Source organism: Falco rusticolus, chromosome 8, assembly GCF_015220075.1.
Source record: "Falco rusticolus isolate bFalRus1 chromosome 8, bFalRus1.pri, whole genome shotgun sequence".
In the NCBI taxonomy this organism is placed as follows: Eukaryota; Metazoa; Chordata; class Aves; order Falconiformes; family Falconidae; genus Falco; species Falco rusticolus.
The window spans coordinates 21,347,721-21,356,350 of record NC_051194.1 but is presented as its reverse complement, the minus strand read 5'-3'; positions in this window follow the sequence as shown (position 1 = coordinate 21,356,350).

Below are 8,630 nucleotides of genomic sequence, written 5' to 3'. Positions count from 1 at the left end.
AGGAAACACATCTGGTGAAAACCTGACGCCCGGGAGCCACGTAGCCGGTTTGTCTCTGACTGTGGTGGGCTGAGGATTGCTGGTAGTGACAGTGCTGGCCAAGTGCAACCAGCAGCAGAGGTCACTTTTCCACCCCAGTGGAGGCCAACACTACTGCCTGTGGAGTGGCTGCTCTCCAGGTGGACACTGGGAATTCTGGGAACAGACCAGCTGGTGTGTCTGCTTTACTGGGGGGGTGGGCAGACTGCTTGCCCAGCCTCATTCGATGTTCTAGTCACAGCAACTCCCTAATACTTTGGGTTTGGGTCTGAAGTTGGCTTGAATGCAGGTATTTGCTTATTTAAGTGTGTTTTTTCTTCCCAGCAGGTAATTTTTTTCAATAGGAGCTCAACCATAGCCACCTCTCCCATGTGTCTGGCCATGGCTGTGCCGCAGGGACCTGCATTAGTCTGCCCAGTGCTAAAACAAGGTAATGTGGCCAAGGCAGGCCTGTGATGAATGAGAGAAGGTGCAAAACAGGACAGACAAAGGTGATGGAGAAATGCAGGAGCCAGGGGAATGTCTTCATACCTCGTCCAGGTGCTGATGGTCAAAGACTAGATAGGGATCTTGCAGGGACCTCCTGGGTCACATGCTGCCTTCCCTTGCTATTGCAGCCGTATCACTGTGTCCCATGTATTTATCAGACTTCATGTTGGGCTGCTTCTGTGGGTTCTGCTGAAACCTGCTCCAGACCTTTTTGCTCTGAAAATCAGAAATCTTTTCATCCCCAGCCTGAATGTGTCAGCGGCTTCTTTACAGCTCCACAACTTTCAGCTTGAAGCTTTCACAAGGTTTTCTCATGTTTTCTCCCCTTCCATGTGTCTCTCAGTAGCAATTGTATCCCCTTCAGCCCCAGTTCTGGTAGTCTAAGTAAGACCAGCTTCTGGTCATTTCCTCTCGTAAGACAAATCCTCCTTTCTTTGGCTGTTGTAGTCATCCTTTATCGCACCAGTTTCAGTTCCTCTGAAAGACAGGGGAGAAGGTTTTCAGAGTCATGGCTGGGATTTCAGGCTTAAGATCAATGGGCCTTTTGTTTTGAAATCCAGTCTGGAGGGCTTTTAAAAACATATCTGATCATTACAGTGAGCATCTCAAAGTTTGGAGCCCAAGCCTGTTATTCAGCCACAAAACAGCTCTGCTGACTCCAAGAACTTGTATGAACATTTATAATCGCAGGAGGGAATCTAAGAGCCATTCAAACAACAGATAAGATTAGTAACGAAAGTCACTGGGATGCAATTGTTATTGTCCAAGGCAAAGAAAAGGCTGTCACACACAGAGGGTGTTGCCAAGAAAGATGCATTTGAGTTGCTGAGCCATTCTTTTCCCATCTGCTGTCCGAATTCTGCTGTGATCTCCCCAGATCTATTGAGGCTTAGCTGGGTGATCTGCTGGATGAGGACGCAACTGAGTTTAGACTTTGGACACAGCTTTTTGCCAGATCTTTGCCTTGATCTAGTCCTTGTTCAGTGCTCCCACCATGGAAAAGGGAGGCATATTCTGGTTCAGAGCATTTTCTGAGCCGTGGCAGGACTTGGAGCAATAAAGCAACCAAAGCAAAGTTGCCGTTACAATGCCTTGGAGCCAGAGCAATTAGAAGGCAGCCACAGCCACATGGGGATGTCTGAAGCTGTCCAAAGGCTTAGACCAGCCCCCGAACTGGAGTGTGTAATGCTACGGTGAAAGCTTCCTTTGCTTTCCACCTGGGTCCTCTTCAGAGCATGCCTTTGGAGAAGGGAGTTCAGCACGGCTTGTGCACTGTCTGCAAGGCATTGGTTGCGCTGTGAACAAGCCCCATCGTGTGCAGTGAACAAGAAACTAGCACACCACATATGTAAGTCATTTACAAAGACAGGAACGATGAAGTGTGCACACAATAGAGTTGCTATTAGGTCTGTCGATCCTAATTAAAAAAATACTTCTCAATGAAAATTATTTATAAAAAGAAATCACAATGTCCCTAAATCAAATTATTTGTGAATGGTTTTTAGTCTCCCAGATCAGTTAAAACTCCTGTGTTAGTCACTGGACATCATCCAAACTACATGCTGAATGAATAACATGTCTGCCAAATTTCATTTTTTTTCACCCTCGCCCAGTTTGGCACAGGTCAGTTTTCTAAATATCTTTCAGAACATCAAGCAACTGTAAAATAACAATGGAAAAGCTTGGCCACAGTTAACTAAAGCCCTCCAGTTGTAGGAGGGCTTTTTTGGTGCTTTTGAGCTTTTCTCAAAAAAAGTCACTCTGGTTCCTTCAACAATCTATTTTGTGTGAGCACTGAGGCAAGGTTTCCCCTTGGGGGTACTGGAGGATCACTGCTTGACAGGTCACCCTGCCAGGGAGTCTGGCTTCCAGGTGTTCCGAAGTGGAGCACAGCTGGATTCAGGCCGACCCTTGTGTCATTCTGGCCACCTGCTAGAGATGGGCATTGTGAGGACATACCAGCCATTCCTTGTCCACAACTGTAGTTCCCACAGTGAGCTGTGGAGATGCCTCTTTTGCTCACTCTTTGGGAGAAAAAAAAGGGGATGGGGGAGGGAAGGGTAATTGTCTTGCTTCTTGTATCTGCAAAGATAAAGGGCTAATTCTTCTAAGCACCACGTGAAGTCCCATCCAAGTGAATTAAGTTTGGGATTGTTTTCACGATGTTTTTTTCCAGTTATGCAGCATGCTTTCTCTTTTCCCTTGACTGGCCTGCAAGTCTCCCTGCTACCCTCTTCCCCTTTATCAGTTCTCTCTCTTTCTGGCCATGGAGGGCTCTGCAGTGTCATCACCTGCAGAGAGCAAGGATCCTTGCCAGTTTGTGGTTCTCAGTGAATTTAGAGGGTTAGAAACATAGTTCTCTATCTCCCCAAACAGTCTAGTAAGTGCTGGCTGCTGTTCTGTTGAAAACAACGAACAGCCACCAAATTCTAATCTTGCTGGCTTTCAGTGACAACAGTTTATAAAACTGGGGCACTCTGCTCCTTGCCTCCTAAGGAGGAGTAAGGAGTAGAGCCCAGGATCATGTACAGTATTTACCAAAGGTTGTGGAACCCCTAAATGTGACCATGCCTTGGTCCAACACCAGCAGACCTATTCCCAGATGGACCGGGGCTGTGCTCACCCCACTTTACAGCAGCCTGCCTCCCAATATCCAGCTGGCTTGTTTGCCTCTAGTTGAAGTGGTGTGATGCCCAGCAGGGCCTCCTGCTTCCCTTTGCTTTTCCCATGCCCACAGTGCTGGCTGGGAAGGTGCTTCATCCCCAGGGGTGTCCGGAGGATGGACATAGCTGGCTCGGTGGGACAGCTGGCTCTGGCTCCTGGTGCACCAGCTGGCTCGTCCTTTTATTAGGATGAGGGCATTCCTGTGTTTTTTGCTGTATGATTCCTGTTGTTCTCATGCTGCCTCACTGGTGTCCCCACAGCTGTGTCCGGGTGGGCCTGGGATGCTGTTCCTGCAGCCATGACTTCAGGTCCTTGACTAGTACAGCTGTGCAGCCAGCCAACTGACAGCCTTGCCGGTCTTGCTCTTCTTTCTGCACTTATGGACACGCTGGGGTTTGTGTGCTGTAAATCCATCCCCTCAAGGCAGGGTTTTTGGAAAGTGTGCTTTAGAAAGCGCTGGCAGGCATTGTCTGCAGCACTTCGGGGTTTCCCAGCCCTGCCTGAGAGAGGTGCACCCTGTTCTTGTGCCAGATACCTGATTTATCCTGCTGCTAATTTACAGCCTCCAAAAGCTGCTGGATCACACCAAGTGGGGACAGTAATGTGTTCAAGACCAGTCCAGCAGTTGCAGGTCCTGCAGAAGAATAGAGTGGGAGAAGGCAGTGCTGTCCACACCACGTGGAGAGGAGCCTTGGCTCTAGAGACTTCCAGGTATGAGTGTGCCTTGGCCCAGACAAACCCCCATGCCCCTTCTAGGCTGGGGGAGCTTTCTGGCCTTTTGTAACATCTGCTTTTAATGGCTCCAGCCTCTCCCTGATGCAGTTTCTTGCAGGCTGGTGGTTCTTTCCCACTACTTTAAACCCCCTTTCCTTAAAAAGCATATGAGGTTGTTGGCAATTCTCAAATCATGGACGAGATCATTTACAATCCTTTGAAACATCCTTCATGTGTTCCTGGGTCCAAATAAACTTCTACAGTGTTCAGACAACCTGCTGAGAGCCATGCAAACCCATTTTCTCACCCATCATTTCTCACCCCTTTAATCTCAGGATGGTATTCAAGTGCAAACCCAAAGCTACTGGTCTCGTGGGGTTTCTTTCCTCCAGTTGTTCTGTCTGCAGTGTTGTCTTGGTGGGAGCATAGGGCATTAACTTGAAACGTGGAGGGGGGGAAGTTTCCTATAGTCAGCGTATGTCCCCCAGTCCTTGCTCTGCAACAGGCCTGGGGCAGCTAGAGAGGCCAAGGTAACACAGTTTATTTTGTGAAAATAGTTCAGCTTGTCTTTCAGACTCCTGCCTGTGCAAGTTGAATTTGACAGGTGGCTGCCCTGTGGAGACCTCTCCCTGGCTGGACCGTGGTCTGGTACTGGTAAAACCATTTCTTCAGGCTTTTTATTACTGAGCCTGTTGGATGCTTTGAGATGAATCGTTGAGCCTGTTGGATGCTTTGAGACAACTGGTGCTGGAGGACTGAAGTAGCTCTGCCACAGCTCCTGGTCAGAGCTGCCACCACTCATTGGAGCTGGGGAGGTGTGAGGGAGGCACCTTTGTGCCCCATGGCTTACTGCAACCAAGCTCCCTGTGGGGCTATCTCATCCACCAGGAATGTTGACATACAGTCACATTTGTCCTGTTGGCCCTCCATGGCTCTCTACTGAACACTCCAAGCACCATCACTGCAGTGAGTTTGTGGTTTCCCTGCTAGCACTTCCCAGGCCTACCACCTTGTCCCAAGCGGTGGGATGCTTCCAGTTCAGGAGTCAGTCTCCCTCGTAGACTGCTGTTTCCATACGCTGCTTCCCCTTGCCCCACTGAGAAATGCCCCTCTCAGCTCCTAGCCAGCATGTTTCCAGTGTGATGCTGCGTGTGAACTGGCAGAGGAGTAGAAGCTAGAGCCCTTGAGGGTCCAAAACTGAGCAGAGCTTCCTCCCCACCTCCATCCCTCCTCGCTTTCCAAATGTGTGTTCCTACACACAGCAAGCGCAGAAGAAATCTGTCAATAAAGACCATCGTCTGGGGCCACAGTGTTGGTGGCACTGTCTGGATTATGCTGCTAGAGACATACCTTCTCAGCAGCCCACTTATCCCTCACCCAATGTCTTCTTGAAATACCCACGAAAATACTCCCTTAGGGCAACTGGGATTTATTAGGGTACTGTAGGAGACAGAGCTCGGCAGTAACTCCGTCTGCCCTGACCTCCTTAAGTCTCTTAGTACACCTAGCCTTGTTCACAGGGAGCAAGGTCACTCATGGAGCTGAGGCGAAGGGGGGCCATGGCATTGGCTTAACTGACTACTTCCATCTTGGGCCAAAGAAACCCCAAATATTTGTGAGGATGAGAAAGGAGATTTAGAACAAATTGCAGTTTTGAAATGAGATTTAGAGCAAATCACAGTTTTGCAGTTGTCAAGAAAAGGATGCCTTGACTTTTTTTTTTTCCCCAAAAAGAGTTCTTCTCCAAAGTTCAACAAGAAGTGATGTTTCACAGCTGTATAGGAGCACTGGGATCCATAGCATCACAACCTTCCCTGCACAGGCCATGCAAAAGATGCTGTGAGACAGGACGCCAGCCCCAAAGGCTTTCTTATTCCTTACATCTTTTTCTTTCTGGAGTAGCTGGTGGCTTTGGGATGTCCACTGATATTTGACTGGCTTTCAGAGTACCTGCTGTGGTGTCAAACTCAGGCCTTAGAAATGGACCCCTTTCCTTCCCCCACATCCAGAAGCATTTTGGTGAGCTTCAGAGGCCGTGGTTTCTCCCAAGCAAGCACCAGCAAGCATCTAAAGCATCAGATGAGCCTGAAGATTTTGTACTGCTCTGAGTTGGGAGCCATTACGATGCTGAGCTGGGACTCCAGTTTTTTGGGCCAGATAACACAGAGAGACAAGTTCCACATTACCTCGGAGGAGATGTCATAGCTTTGGGGATGCAGGGTGGGACACTGCATGAAACAAAAGACAACACACATAAGAGCTTAAAGGCCTCACACTCAAAAGAAAAAAAAAGGGGGAAAAAAAGCAAGGAAGCATTAGCATAACCCTGTAGTGTGTGCTTTCGGCCAGATGCCACAAATCAGCTAAGTGGGACTAAAAACAATTAATCCCTTGCGGAGAGGATGAAATCATTGCTTAGCATAAAACATGTGGATTGTCAGAATGTGTTGACATGGCAGCAAATGCCTGGATCTTGCGATAGGATGCTAACCCGACTGTTTCCACCCTGAAAGGACATGGTGAGCCCTCAGCTCTCAGGTGGCCTGGCTGCTGCCGGTGCAGCACAGCACCAACTCCCCGTCATCTAAGGGGTTTTGTTTACATGGCTCTGAAAGGAAGACTTCTTCAGTACTCACAGAACAAAGAGCAAACTTCAGCTGTGCAGATCAACCCATGCAGAACAGACAAGCACTTAGATCCATTACTGGATTGTAAGTAGTTGATGCTGTTGAGTTTAAATATCCCTATGGTGGAACATCTTGCTGCATTCAGATAATGGCCATCTCCTGCACTGTTTGGCAGTCATCAGGAGAGGAATTTGGTTGGATCCCCTGAGATGCATATGCTTGGTTGACTGTAAACAAACCTATTTATGCAGATGCTCCTCAGCCTGGCAAGCTGCTCGGAGAATATGGGGGCTTTTGTCCATAAAATTTTATAGTTTGTAACTTCTAAACCCACCTATGTGAGAACAATGAAGGTATCTCATTATTGGCTGTTCACAGCAAGTGGCCATCGTGGCAAACAAAGCCCTTTTAGAGGACATGAAGAGATGGTCCCTAAGTATGGTTTGATGGAGCGAAGGATAGCAGGATGAGTGTGAAGCCATCCTTCAGGTATTGCAAAACTGGCCTGTTGCCCAGTCCTTTGGTGGCCTGCCCCACACCTGGGAGGTGGCACCCACTGGACCTCAGTTCCAGTCTCTGTATGAAGCTGTTCTTTGAACCATGCTCCAGTGTCTTCCCTGGGCAGAAGCCACAGGTGTTCTTCAGGAAGAAGGAAGAACTGAACTGTGCATTGACTGTGCTGATAGATGGAAGTATGGGCCAGCTCTGCAACCATCCTGCAAGAGATGAGAGTGGGGGCTGTCACTGATAGGATGTAGGTGTGATACCATCCTTTAAAGGTCTGTTGGTTTCTAGATGTGGAGGAAGAGAAAGGCCAGCTTGGCTTCTCACTTGAAGCTTCACCAAGAAGAAAAGGGGCTGTGACAGGGGTTGTCTAAGGGCAGCAGAATCACTTGTCATTCACAGGGTGATGGGCTTGATACCTACTATGACTGCAGAAGTCCTGTGTGCCTGACATGGGTGCTGTGACAAGGAAGAGTTATACATGAGGTGGAGAGAAGTTTTCCATTCCTCATCTGCGAGTGACTTCCCATGGGCAGCATTAAGGAATGTTGTATTGTAGCAGGGAAATGTTTTAAAGCATCTAATTTATTAATTATTTAAAGTTTGCCTTCATCTCTTTCAGGATGCTTTCTGGAGCATCATCATAGCCCTGGGAGCTGGTGGGATTCCTTCCTGTTCCACTGAGACCTGGCTGGAGTTTAAAAACCTGGGATGCCTGCTCTCTGTGGCATAGCTGGAGACTATCGGCTCAAGAATGTCGTCCCATCTCAGTGTCTTGGGATTTTGCTGAAGGGGTGCTTAATTTACAACCTCTTGGGCCATAAGCCAGACCCTTACTGTGGAGGCAACATCTCTTTACTTTACCCTGCAAGATGCCATGGGAAAAACTCTATAAAGGTACTGAGTCTCTTGATACTCTGGTTTCTCACAGTGCAAAAGAAGCACCTGAGTCTACTCTGGCATGGCATCTGCAAGGAAATAGTTTCACTTTTATGAGGCAATTCCTTGAAGAGTAAGAGAGGGTGGCATTTGCTGGGCTGACTCTTGGTGTAAGAGAAAGGGACATTTTTGTGCCCCAGTCCCAGAGGGGTGATGGCAGCTGTCTTCCCTGGCAGCTCCCCCAGCACCTCAGGTGTGTTTGGTTCAGACATGGGTTCTAAGGATGTCTGCTGCTTGTACGCTTTTAAATCAGAAAGTCCCAACTGGGGCTGTGCAAGCCCCGCAGTGGATGGGACAAGGAGAGGAGTTGGCTGGATCAGGCCAGGAGGAGGAGAAAACGCTGGCTCCCCCAAATTCTTCTGCTGGGAAGAGCAGGAATTGCCTGGAGCCAATGAGAAATGCACCCAGCACAGCAAGAAGTCCTTCTCCCTCCGCAGGGACCCTTAGGGTCGTTTCAAGCTCTCACAGTGTTTCTAGATAGAGGAGCTGGTTTGGTTTTTTTGGTTAAGCTGAGGATATTGATTACAGGAATATTTTTGGAACTTATTAAAAAGAGAATTATAGACCAGCCCTGGCATGATTGAGATAAAGTGATGTGTGAATGTGCAGGAAACATGAACATCCTTTTGATAATTATATTCAATTAATTGTTTT